Genomic DNA, 11,256 nt, shown 5'->3' on the forward strand with positions numbered 1-11,256 from the left:
CGGTTACCAGGGAGGATAGGAAGGTGCCCTCTTTAGAAAAGACGGGAGAACAAAACCGCCACTTTCTGCACTCAAGGTGGAGAAGTCAGTAACCGGAGTAGGGAGTTATAAAACCATGGGCATCATTATGAGTGTATGTTCCCAAACCCCACAGCTTTCTGACCAATAGGCTACTTTTTCAGACCAATTAAAGACTGTTTATCTGTCTTGATGAAAAAATAGAGGTCCTGGCACTCACATTAGAAAAAGAGGTTTAATAAGGACAATGTGGTCATGTCAACCACATGCTGAGGAAGGCATAAACGCCGAAACGTCTATTGTCCACATTGTCCTTATTAAACCTCTTTTTGTGCGTGGCTGTAAGCCAACGCAGCTAGAAGAGCCAATGTCCCATTGTCCGGTGTCCTGGCTTTGTTGACCTGCAGTTCTATGTTGATACAGTACCACAAGAGGCAGTGGTCCCAGAACATCAAAACAAAAGACTGACACCACTAATTTTCAAGAGCTTCTGTGGCCTAGTGGTTAAGGAGCTTGTCTGCCATGCTGAACGTACAAGTCAAAACTTACAAAACTCGTGGGTTCAAAACCTGTGTTGTGAACAGTATTTTGTCACTGGATGTTATTGAAGCTATGTAAAAATATGGTTGGTTGTTGGTCAATTATTGAATTTATGTGCAGTGATAAGTAAACAATTAAGTGTGCGCATTTGGCAACAAAAGAATGAACTACGGATGCCACCAGGTCCAGATCAATCAAATACATCTATTGACTGGTGTCATTATAGCGATGTGAGCACAATGTCGAAACAGGATGATGACGTTGCACAGAAAAGGGTCTTCTATTGTAAGGAATTCTCTGAGAATGGGATTAGATTGATCATTTAATGAAGGGGAACATACAGTGCGGGAATGTGCAACCAACATAGTGTGACTTGACATCAAATCTCTTGGGTGACAACATGATAGAAGTAATGTGTAATCTTGATAAGTCTTGGGCAAGGACTCCATCTGGCTGACGTTGAAGGCGGCGGCAAGCCCTGCCTTGGCAGGCCAAGCAGAGCTTCCCCCAAAAGAGAATTTCTGCTAAAACAGAAACTCACCTCAGAGAGACAAACCACCGGAGGGGGCAGCCGGAGACCAACCGGAAGCAGCCGGCCTAGCGGGAGCAGAAGGGGGGGGGGGGAGGGACGGAGCGGGACGGGGGGAACCGTTACCGCTCGGCGCTGTTTCTCAAGGGGGGGGAACCGTTACCGCTCGGCGCTGTTTCTCAAGGGGGGGGGCACCGGCAGGCTCGTGCCGGGCCCTGCGGAAAGGGAAGGGGACGGGGCACCGGCAGGCTTGCGCCGGCCCCCGCGGTGAGGGGAGGGAAGGGGACGGGGCACCGGCAGGCTCACGCCGGCCCCCGCAGCGAGGGGAGGGAAGGGGGGGGGCACCGGCAGGGCCCCCGCGGGGAGGGGAGAGGGGGGGGGGGGGGGGAAGGGGACAGGGGCACCGTAGCGCTCGGCGCCGGCCCCCGACCCCCACAGGGAGGCCCGACTCGGACCCCACAGACAGACAGGAGACACACAGAAACTACAGGGGCGGGAACAAACACGGGAATCCACACAGTGCAACAAGCCCTAACGAGATACCCACCGATCACACCTTGCGCGACGCGCTGCGACTAGCTGGGGGGAAGATGCGCCTTCCCGACGGTGGGCCCCCAGTGCCAGCCACCCGGTGACTGAAGGGAAGACAGCGAAGAGTGGTTTAGAACCCTGCGAGAACCACAATTCAGACAGAAGAGGTCGAGACACAGGGAAGAGCCAGAGGAAAAGAAGCACAGGAGGCAGATAGAGCAATCGGGGCGCCAACCAGCGGAGAGAGACAGAGCACGAGTTGAGAGACAGAGCACAGAGGAAGAGACAAATGCGATTACCTGTGCAGGTAAGAGACGAGCGCTCATCCGCTGCTGTGCTAGGGCAACGGACGAACCGCCGGTCCCGATTTAATAGGCTGAGGAGGCCCACCTCCCATAGCCTTGATGCCGTGCGACAGCGCGCCGGCTTGCGCAGCCGTGGCAGCCCCACCGATGCGCAGACTGTGGCTGGAGCACTGTTTGGGGGAGAAAACACGGCCTCCCCCGGCGGTGGGCTGCAACCCGGTGACTCGAGGAGACGAGCGCACATCAGCCGCCGTGCTAGCAACGGACGAATCGCTGCCCAGATGTATTTTAGATAGGCTGAGGAGGCCACCTCCCCATGCCTGACGATGTGCGATGCGTGCCGTGATTCATTGGGGGGCCCGGCGATGGGCCGCCAAAGCCTGTCAACCCGCGACTTGAGGGGGGGGACGTCTCGCCGGTCCCAATGTACAGTTGACAGGCCGAGGAGGCCCACCTCCCCATGCCTCGACGACGTGCAGCGTTGCCAGAGTATGATGACTATCGCATTTATGATGATTTTGCCCCCTGTATGCCGTACGATCAGTAGGGAAGGGAACTGAAAACTTGGGCTTGCCGAGAACCGGATCCCATGAATCTAACCCCTGGAATCGTAGGCCAAAATCCTTAACGGTTCCTCAATCGAGCCCTGTCGGTGACTTGCATGCGCAAGTCGTCGCACGCACGCTGCCTTGTTAAGTAGAAGAGCCGGCAACATGCATTAACGTTCGGAGCACGGTTACACGTCACGTGACGGGATGGCGAACGGCCACTAGCAAGGCTTGCAAACCTATGCCATCAAAAGGGGGAAAATACAACGAATATGCCAAACATTTGGCCACACAATGCGGTACCTTTGCAGGAATTTCACGTTTTTGATGCGCTCCGGAGTGGTGACAGCAGCGAAGCTAACGTTAGTGTAGTCGAAGTTAGACTCTTGAGTCCCTGTCGATGCCGTCAGGGCTATTTGCTTAAAGGTACCCAAAGCAGTTTTGTCCACTAGTACGCGCTCTAGAGCAAGTCGAGAAGTGGTCCCGAAAATCCAGTACTACGTCATAGCATCAATACGCGGAGCACATAAGTGACGTTTCGCACGTCTTTGTTGTTTTCGAACATTAGCTAAATATCATGTTGCGAAGAATTACGAGGTAGAAAAGACATTCAAGTGATTCAACATGGTAATAGACTACAAGGAAATCAGAAGTGGGTCGCGCACATCCCAAAATAATTAATAAGGCAGGTGCTGGGCTAAAAAAGCATATGTATCAAAGAAAGTAAGAGTCCGCACACTGTAGCTCCCATTAAGATTATTTATGGACAAAAAATATGAGTGACGTTTCGAGCGACAACGCTCTTCCTGAGAAAAGCATTTTCCAGGCATGGAAACACAGAATGTGAAAAGGTGAATGAAAGCATTTCTAACACAAGAATACATGTTCTAATGAATACATGTTCTAATTAAGATGTTTATAATGGTGCGTGCTCTTCTACATGATAGGGTCATTAATGTTTTGTTCCAAAACGCTCAGGACGCATGTACAGTCAGAATGTTCCTAAGACACTTCTCTCTCTCTGAGAAAAGCATTTTCCAGGCATGGAAACACAGAATGTGAAACGGTGAATGAAAGCATGTCTAACACAAGAATACATGTTCTAATGATGGGTCCTATAATATTGCGTGCTCTTCTACATGATAGGGTCATTCATCTTGTTCCAAAACGCTTAGGACGTCACAAGAATACATGTTCTAGTGAATACATGTTCTAATGATGATTCCTATAATGGTGCATGCTCTTCTACATGATAGGGTCATTAATCTTGTTCCAAAACGCTCAGGACACATGGAAAGTCAAAATGTTCCTAAGACACTTCTCTCTCTCTGAGAAAAGCATTTTCCAGGCATGGAAACACAAAATGTGAAAAGGTCAATAAAAGCATTTCTTAAACAAGAATACATGTTCTAATGATGATTCCTATAATGGTGCGTGCTGTTCTACATGATAGGGTCATTAATCTTGTTCCAAAACGCTCAGGACGCATGGAAAGTCAAGATGTTCTCTAAGACACTTCTCTCTTGCTGAGAAAAGCGTTTTCAAGGCATGGAAACACAAGATGTGAAAAGGTGAATAAAGCATTTTTTACACAAGAATACATGTTCTAATGAGGGGTCCTATAATGGTGCGTGCTCTTCTACATGATAGGGTCATTAATCTTGTTCCAAAACGCTTAGGACGCCACAAGAATACATGTTCTAATGAATACATGTTCTAATGATGAAGTATATAATGGTGCGTGCTCTTCTACATGATAGGGTCATTAATGTTTTGTTCCAAAACGCTCTGGACGCATGTACAGTCAGAATGTTCCTAAGACACTTCTCTCTCGCTGAGAAAAGCGTTTTCCAGGCATGGAAACACAAGATGGGAAAATGGGAATAAAAGCATTTTTAACACAAGAATACATGTTCTAATAATGGGTCCTATAATGGTGCGTGCTCTTCTACATGATAGGGTCATTAATTTTGTTCCAAAACGCTTAGGACGCCACAAGAATACATGTTCTAATGGATACATGTTCTAATGATGATTCCTATAATGGTGCGTGCTCTTCTACATGATAGGGTCATTAATCTTGTTCCAAAACGCTCAGGACGCATGGAAAGTCAAAATGTTCCTAAGACACTTCTCTCTCTCTGAGAAAAGCATTTTCCAGGCATGGAAACACAGAATGTGAAAAGGTGAATGAAAGCATTTCTAACACAAGAATTCATGTTCTAATGAATACATGTTCTAATGAAGATGTTTATAATGGTGCGTGCTCTTCTACATGATAGGGTCATTAATGTTTTGTTCCAAAACGCTCAGGACGCATGTACAGTCAGAATGTTCCTAAGACACTTCTCTCTCTCTGAGAAAAGCATTTTCAAGGCATGGAAACACAGAATGTGAAACGGTGAATGAAAGCATGTCTAACACAAGAATACATGTTCTAATGATGGGTCCTATAATGGTGCGTGCTCTTCTACATGATAGGGTCATTCATTTTGGTCCAAAACGCTTAGGACGTCACAAGAATACATGTTCTAGTGAATACATGTTCTAATGATGATTCCTATAATGGTGCATGCTCTTCTACATGATAGGGTCATTAATCTTGTTCCAAAACGCTCAGGACACATGGAAAGTCAAAATGTTCCTAAGACACTTCTCTCTCTCTGAGAAAAGCCTTTTCCAGGCATGGAAACACAAAATGTGAAAAGGTCAATAAAAGCATTTCTAAAACAAGAATACATGTTCTAATGATGATTCCTATAATGGTGCGTGCTGTTCTACATGATAGGGTCATTAATCTTGTTCCAAAACGCTCAGGACGCATGGAAAGTCAAGATGTTCTCTAAGACACTTCTCTCTTGCTGAGAAAAGCGTTTTCAAGGTGATGTGAAGGTTTCATGGAAACACAGAATGTGAAACGGTGAATGAAAGCATGTCTAACACAAGAATACATGTTCTAATGATGGGTCCTATAATGGTGCGTGCTCTTCTACATGATAGGGTCAAGTCATGATGGAAAGTCAAGATGTTCTCTAAGTCACTTCTCTCTCTCTGAGAAAAGCATTTTCCAGGCATGGAAACGCAAAATGTGAAAAGGTCAATAAAAGCATTTCTACCACAAGAATACATGTTCTAATGATGATGTCATGGAAAGTCAAGATGTTCTCTAAGTCACTTCTCTCACTCTGAGAAAAGCGTTTTCCAGGCATGGACACACAAGATGTGAAAAGGTGAATGAAAGCATTTCTACCACAAGAATACATGTTCTAATGGATACATGTTCTAATCATGATTCCTATAATGGTGCGTGCTCTTCTACATGATAGGGTCATTAATCTTGTTCCAAAACGCTCAGGACGCATGGAAAGTCAAAATGTTCCTAAGACACTTCTCTCTCTCTGAGAAAAGCGTTCTTCAGGCATGGAAACACAAACGGTGAATAGGTGAATAAAAGCATTTCTACCACAATAATCTATGTTCTAATGATGACTCCTATAATGGTGCGTGCTCTTCTACATGGGAGAGACATTCATATTGACCAAAATAACTCGGGGCGCATGGAAAGTCAAAATGTTCCTAAGACACCTCTCTCTCACTGAGAAAAGCGTTCTTCAGGCATGGAAACACAAGAGGTGAAAAGGTGAATAAAAGCATTTCTACCACAATAATCTATGTTCTAATGATGACTCCTATAATGGTGCGTGCTCTTCTACATGGGAGAGACATTCATATTGACCAAAATAACTCGGGGCGCATGGAAAGTCAAAATGTTCCTAAGACACCTCTCTCTCACTGAGAAAAGCGTTCTTCAGGCATGGAAACACAAACGGTGAATAGGTGAATAAAAGCATTTCTACCACAATAATCTATGTTCTAATGATGACTCCTATAATGGTGCGTGCTCTTCTACATGGGAGAGACATTCATATTGACCAATATAACTCGGGGCGCATGGAAAGTCAAAATGTTCCTAAGACATCTCTCTCTCACTGAGAAAAGCGTTCTTCAGGCATGGAAACACAAGAGGTGAAAAGGTGAATAAAAGCATTTCTACCACAATAATCTATGTTCTAATGATGACTCCTATAATGGTGCGTGCTCTTCTACATGGGAGAGACATTCATATTGACCAAAATAACTCGGGGCGCATGGAAAGTCAAAATGTTCCTAAGACACCTCTCTCTCACTGAGAAAAGCGTTCTTCAGGCATGGAAACACAAACGGTGAATAGGTGAATAAAAGCATTTCTACCACAATAATCTATGTTCTAATGATGACTCCTATAATGGTGCGTGCTCTTCTACATGGGAGAGACATTCATATTGACCAAAATAACTCGGGGCGCATGGAAAGTCAAAATGTTCCTAAGACACCTCTCTCTCACTGAGAAAAGCGTTCTTCAGGCATGGAAACACAAGAGGTGAAAAGGTGAATAAAAGCATTTCTACCACAATAATCTATGTTCTAATGATGACTCCTATAATGGTGCGTGCTCTTCTACATGGGAGAGACATTCATATTGACCAATATAACTCGGGGTGCATGGAAAGTCAAAATGTTCCTAAGACACCTCTCTCTCACTGAGAAAAGCGTTCTTCAGGCATGGAAACACAAACGGTGAATAGGTGAATAAAAGCATTTCTACCACAATAATCTATGTTCTAATGATGACTCCTATAATGGTGCGTGCTCTTCTACATGGGAGAGACATTCATATTGACCAAAATAACTCGGGGCGCATGGAAAGTCAAAATGTTCCTAAGACACCTCTCTCTCACTGAGAAAAGCGTTCTTCAGGCATGGAAACACAAGAGGTGAAAAGGTGAATAAAAGCATTTCTACCACAATAATCTATGTTCTAATGATGACTCCTATAATGGTGCGTGCTCTTCTACATGGGAGAGACATTCATATTGACCAAAATAATTCGGGGCGCATGGAAAGTCAAAATGTTCCTAAGACACCTCTCTCTCACTGAGAAAAGCGTTCTTCAGGCATGGAAACACAAACGGTGAATAGGTGAATAAAAGCATTTCTACCACAATAATCTATGTTCTAATGATGACTCCTATAATGGTGCGTGCTCTTCTACATGGGAGAGACATTCATATTGACCAATATAACTCGGGGCGCATGGAAAGTCAAAATGTTCCTAAGACATCTCTCTCTCACTGAGAAAAGCGTTCTTCAGGCATGGAAACACAAGAGGTGAAAAGGTGAATAAAAGCATTTCTACCACAATAATCTATGTTCTAATGATGACTCCTATAATGGTGCGTGCTCTTCTACATGGGAGAGACATTCATATTGACCAAAATAACTCGGGGCGCATGGAAAGTCAAAATGTTCCTAAGACACCTCTCTCTCACTGAGAAAAGCGTTCTTCAGGCATGGAAACACAAACGGTGAATAGGTGAATAAAAGCATTTCTACCACAATAATCTATGTTCTAATGATGACTCCTATAATGGTGCGTGCTCTTCTACATGGGAGAGACATTCATATTGACCAAAATAACTCGGGGCGCATGGAAAGTCTGTTATGACTGGGTTGGATTTGGACCCAAACGCACGACACCGGAGGCAGAGAAAAATGCAAAGCCCAAAGGGCGGTTTAATAATAAATTAATAAGTCCAGCAGGCAAGGTCAAAAACGATAAACAGGCAGGGGTCAGGCGATCAGCAAACAATGTCCAATATCCGTAATCCGTAGTCAAAGTCCATATCCAGAAGGGGGGTCAGGGAATCCGTGTTTCAGTCCAGGGGTGGTGATAGCAGGCAAGCCGAGCACTGCACACTGGGTCTGGAGGGAAAGTAAAACGGAACGAGAAAAAATGGATAAGCAAAAACAGAGATACGGACAGCAATCAACAAGGTAGGCTACGCTGGCTAGGGTACTTGGCACAGGAATTCTATGGGAAGTTCTGGCGATGAGCATGGAGAAAACCAGGGTTCTTGTAGGCAGGCGATGATGATGATTGGGACCCGGTGCGCAGCACTCAGCCGTAAGCGCGTTCACTAATCACCACGATTGCCTTCACCTGTGGCGTTGGAGCGCGCGCTGTGCGCGTGCTGAGGTGCTGGGCGTCTCAGGAATACTCTCAGGAGGCGGGAATTCGGGAGACCCCGAACGCCGCGGGGTAGAGCCGGACCGACGCACGTTGCGTCGGGCCACCGGCAAGCTCGGAGGAGCGGAGGGGAATGCGCGCGGTGGTGCCGCCGTAACAGGACCCCCCCCCAAGCGGGAGCCACCTGGCGACCGACCGGGGGCATCAGGATGGGCCCGGTAGAAGTCGCGGAGGAGAACAGGGGTCATGATCTGGGACCGAGGAACCCAGCTCCGTTCCTCCGGGCCATACCCCACCCAGTCGACCAGGTATTGGAACCCGCGGCCCTGGCGGCGGACCTTCAGCAGCCGCCTCACCGCCCACTGAGGGTGGCCATCCACCAGCTGCGGAGGGGGCGGCGCGGGAGCCGGTGGCACGAGGGCGCTGGTGACGACGGGCTTGACCCGAGACACATGGAAAACCGGATGGACCCGGCGAAGGGAGGCGGGGAGAACCAACCGGACAGCGGCGGGGTTGACGACCCGGTCGATGAGGTAGGGCCCGATGAACCTCGATGCCAGCTTCCTGGAGGAGACGTGGAGGGGCAGGTCAGCAGTGGAGAGGTAAACCCGTTGACCGACCTGGTACACCGGGGCCGGGACACGCCGCCGGTTGGCACCGCGGGAGGCGCGCGCCGTAGCGCGGAGCAGGGCGGACCGCACTGCGGACCAGACCCCCTGGCACCGGCGGAGATGAGCCTGGACTGACGGCACCGACGCCTCGGCCTCCTGGAGCAGGAACAGGGGAGGTTGGAACCCCAGGGAGCACTCGAAGGGTGACATGCCGGTGGACTCGCTGACCATGGCGTTCAGTGAGTACTCGACCCAGGGCAGGTCCTTACTCCAGGAGGAAGCGTGAAGGGAGGACATGCACCGGAGGGCTGACTCCAGGCTCTGGTTGGCTCTCTCCGCCTGGCCGTTGGTCTGTGGATGGTAACCAGAAGAGAGACTGACCGTGGCCCCAATCCCCGCACAGAATGCCCTCCATACCTGAGACGTGAACTGGGGTCCACGGTCAGACACCACATCCTGGGGCAGACCGTAGAGCCGAAAGACGTGCTCAGTCAGCAGCTCCGCCGTCTCCATCGAGGTGGGGAGCTTGGGTAGGGCCACGAGGCGCACAGACTTCGAAAACCGGTCCACAATGGTGAGGATGGTGGTGTTTCCCCGGGAGGGAGGGAGACCGGTCACGAAGTCCAGAGCGATGTGTGACCACGGACGACTGGGCACAGGAAGGGGTCGCAACAGGCCAGCCGGCGGCTGGTGGGATGCCTTGCTGCGGACGCAGGTGGTGCAGGCGGAGACGAACTCTCTGACGTCCGCTGCCATGGTGGGCCACCAGAACCGCCGGCGTAGGAAAGACAGCGTACGGTGGGAACCCGGGTGGCAGGCAAACCGGCTCGCATGTCCCCACTGGAGGACACGGGTCCGGACGGCAGCCGGGACGAACAGCCGGTTGGGCGGGCCAGTCCGGGGGTCGGGTTGGGTGCGCTGGGCCCTCCTGACCACTGCCTCGACGTTCATGGTGACCACCCCGATCACCCGGGAGGCGGGAAGAATAGTGTCCGGAGTGGTAAGATCCTCCCCTGCCGCATAAAGCCGAGACAGTGCGTCAGCCTTGGTGTTCTTGGACCCCGGACGGTAAGTGATGTGGAAATTAAACCGTCCGAGGTACAGGGCCCAGCGCGCCTGACGGGAGGTCAGCCGCCTGGCCGACCTGAGGTAGGTCAGGTTCTTGTGGTCCGACCAGACGGTGACGGGGTGCTCCGCGCCCTCTAGCCAGTGCCGCCACTCCTGGAAGGCCTCCACAACAGCCAGCAGCTCCCTGTTGCCGATGTCGTAGTTCTCCTCTGCAGGTGTGAAGCGGCGGGAGAAGAAGGCGCAGGGATGCATCTTCTGGTCGGCCGCTGACTGTTGTGAGAGAACCCCGCCGAGACCCGTGTCTGAAGCGTCCACCTCCACGGTGAAGGGCCTCGAGGGGTCGGGATGAAGCAGGACCGGCGCGGAGGTGAACCGCCTCTTGAGGTCGGTGAAGGCGGCACTGGCTGCAGGTGTCCAGGTATAAGGACGCAGAGAGGAGGTGAGGGCAGTGAGGGGAGCGGCCACCCGGCTGTAGTCCCGTATGAATCGCCGGTAGAAGTTGGCGAAGCCAAGGAAGGACTGCAGCTGCTTACGGGTGGTGGGTTGGCTCCACTCGACGACAGCCTGGATCTTCTTGGGATCAGGCCGAGTTTGTCCACCTTCCACAATAAGTCCCAGGAACTCCACAGAGGGAGTGTGGAAGGTGCACTTCTCGGCCTTGATGAAGAGGCGGTTCTCCAGGAGACGCTGGATGACAAGGCGGACGTGCTGGACGTGTTCCTCAGCGCTCCTGGAGAACACCAGGATGTCGTCGAGGTAGAGCACAACAAAGATATCCAGCATGTCCCGGAGGATGTCATTCATCATAGCCTGGAACACGGAGGGGGCGTTGGTGAGGCCAAACGGCATGACTAGGTATTCGTAATGGCCTCGGGGAGTTTTGAACGCGGTCTTCCACTCATCCCCCTCATGGATTCGAACCAGGTGGTAGGCGTTCCGGAGGTCCAATTTCGTGAAGATGGTGGCCTCCAGGAGGGGTTCGAAGTTGGAACTCATGAGGGGGAGAGGGTACGTGTTCCTGATGGTGATGGCGTTCAGC

The sequence above is a fragment of the Borostomias antarcticus genome (assembly GCF_949987555.1).
Source record: "Borostomias antarcticus genome assembly, chromosome: 6".
Lineage (NCBI taxonomy): Eukaryota > Metazoa > Chordata > Actinopteri > Stomiiformes > Stomiidae > Borostomias > Borostomias antarcticus.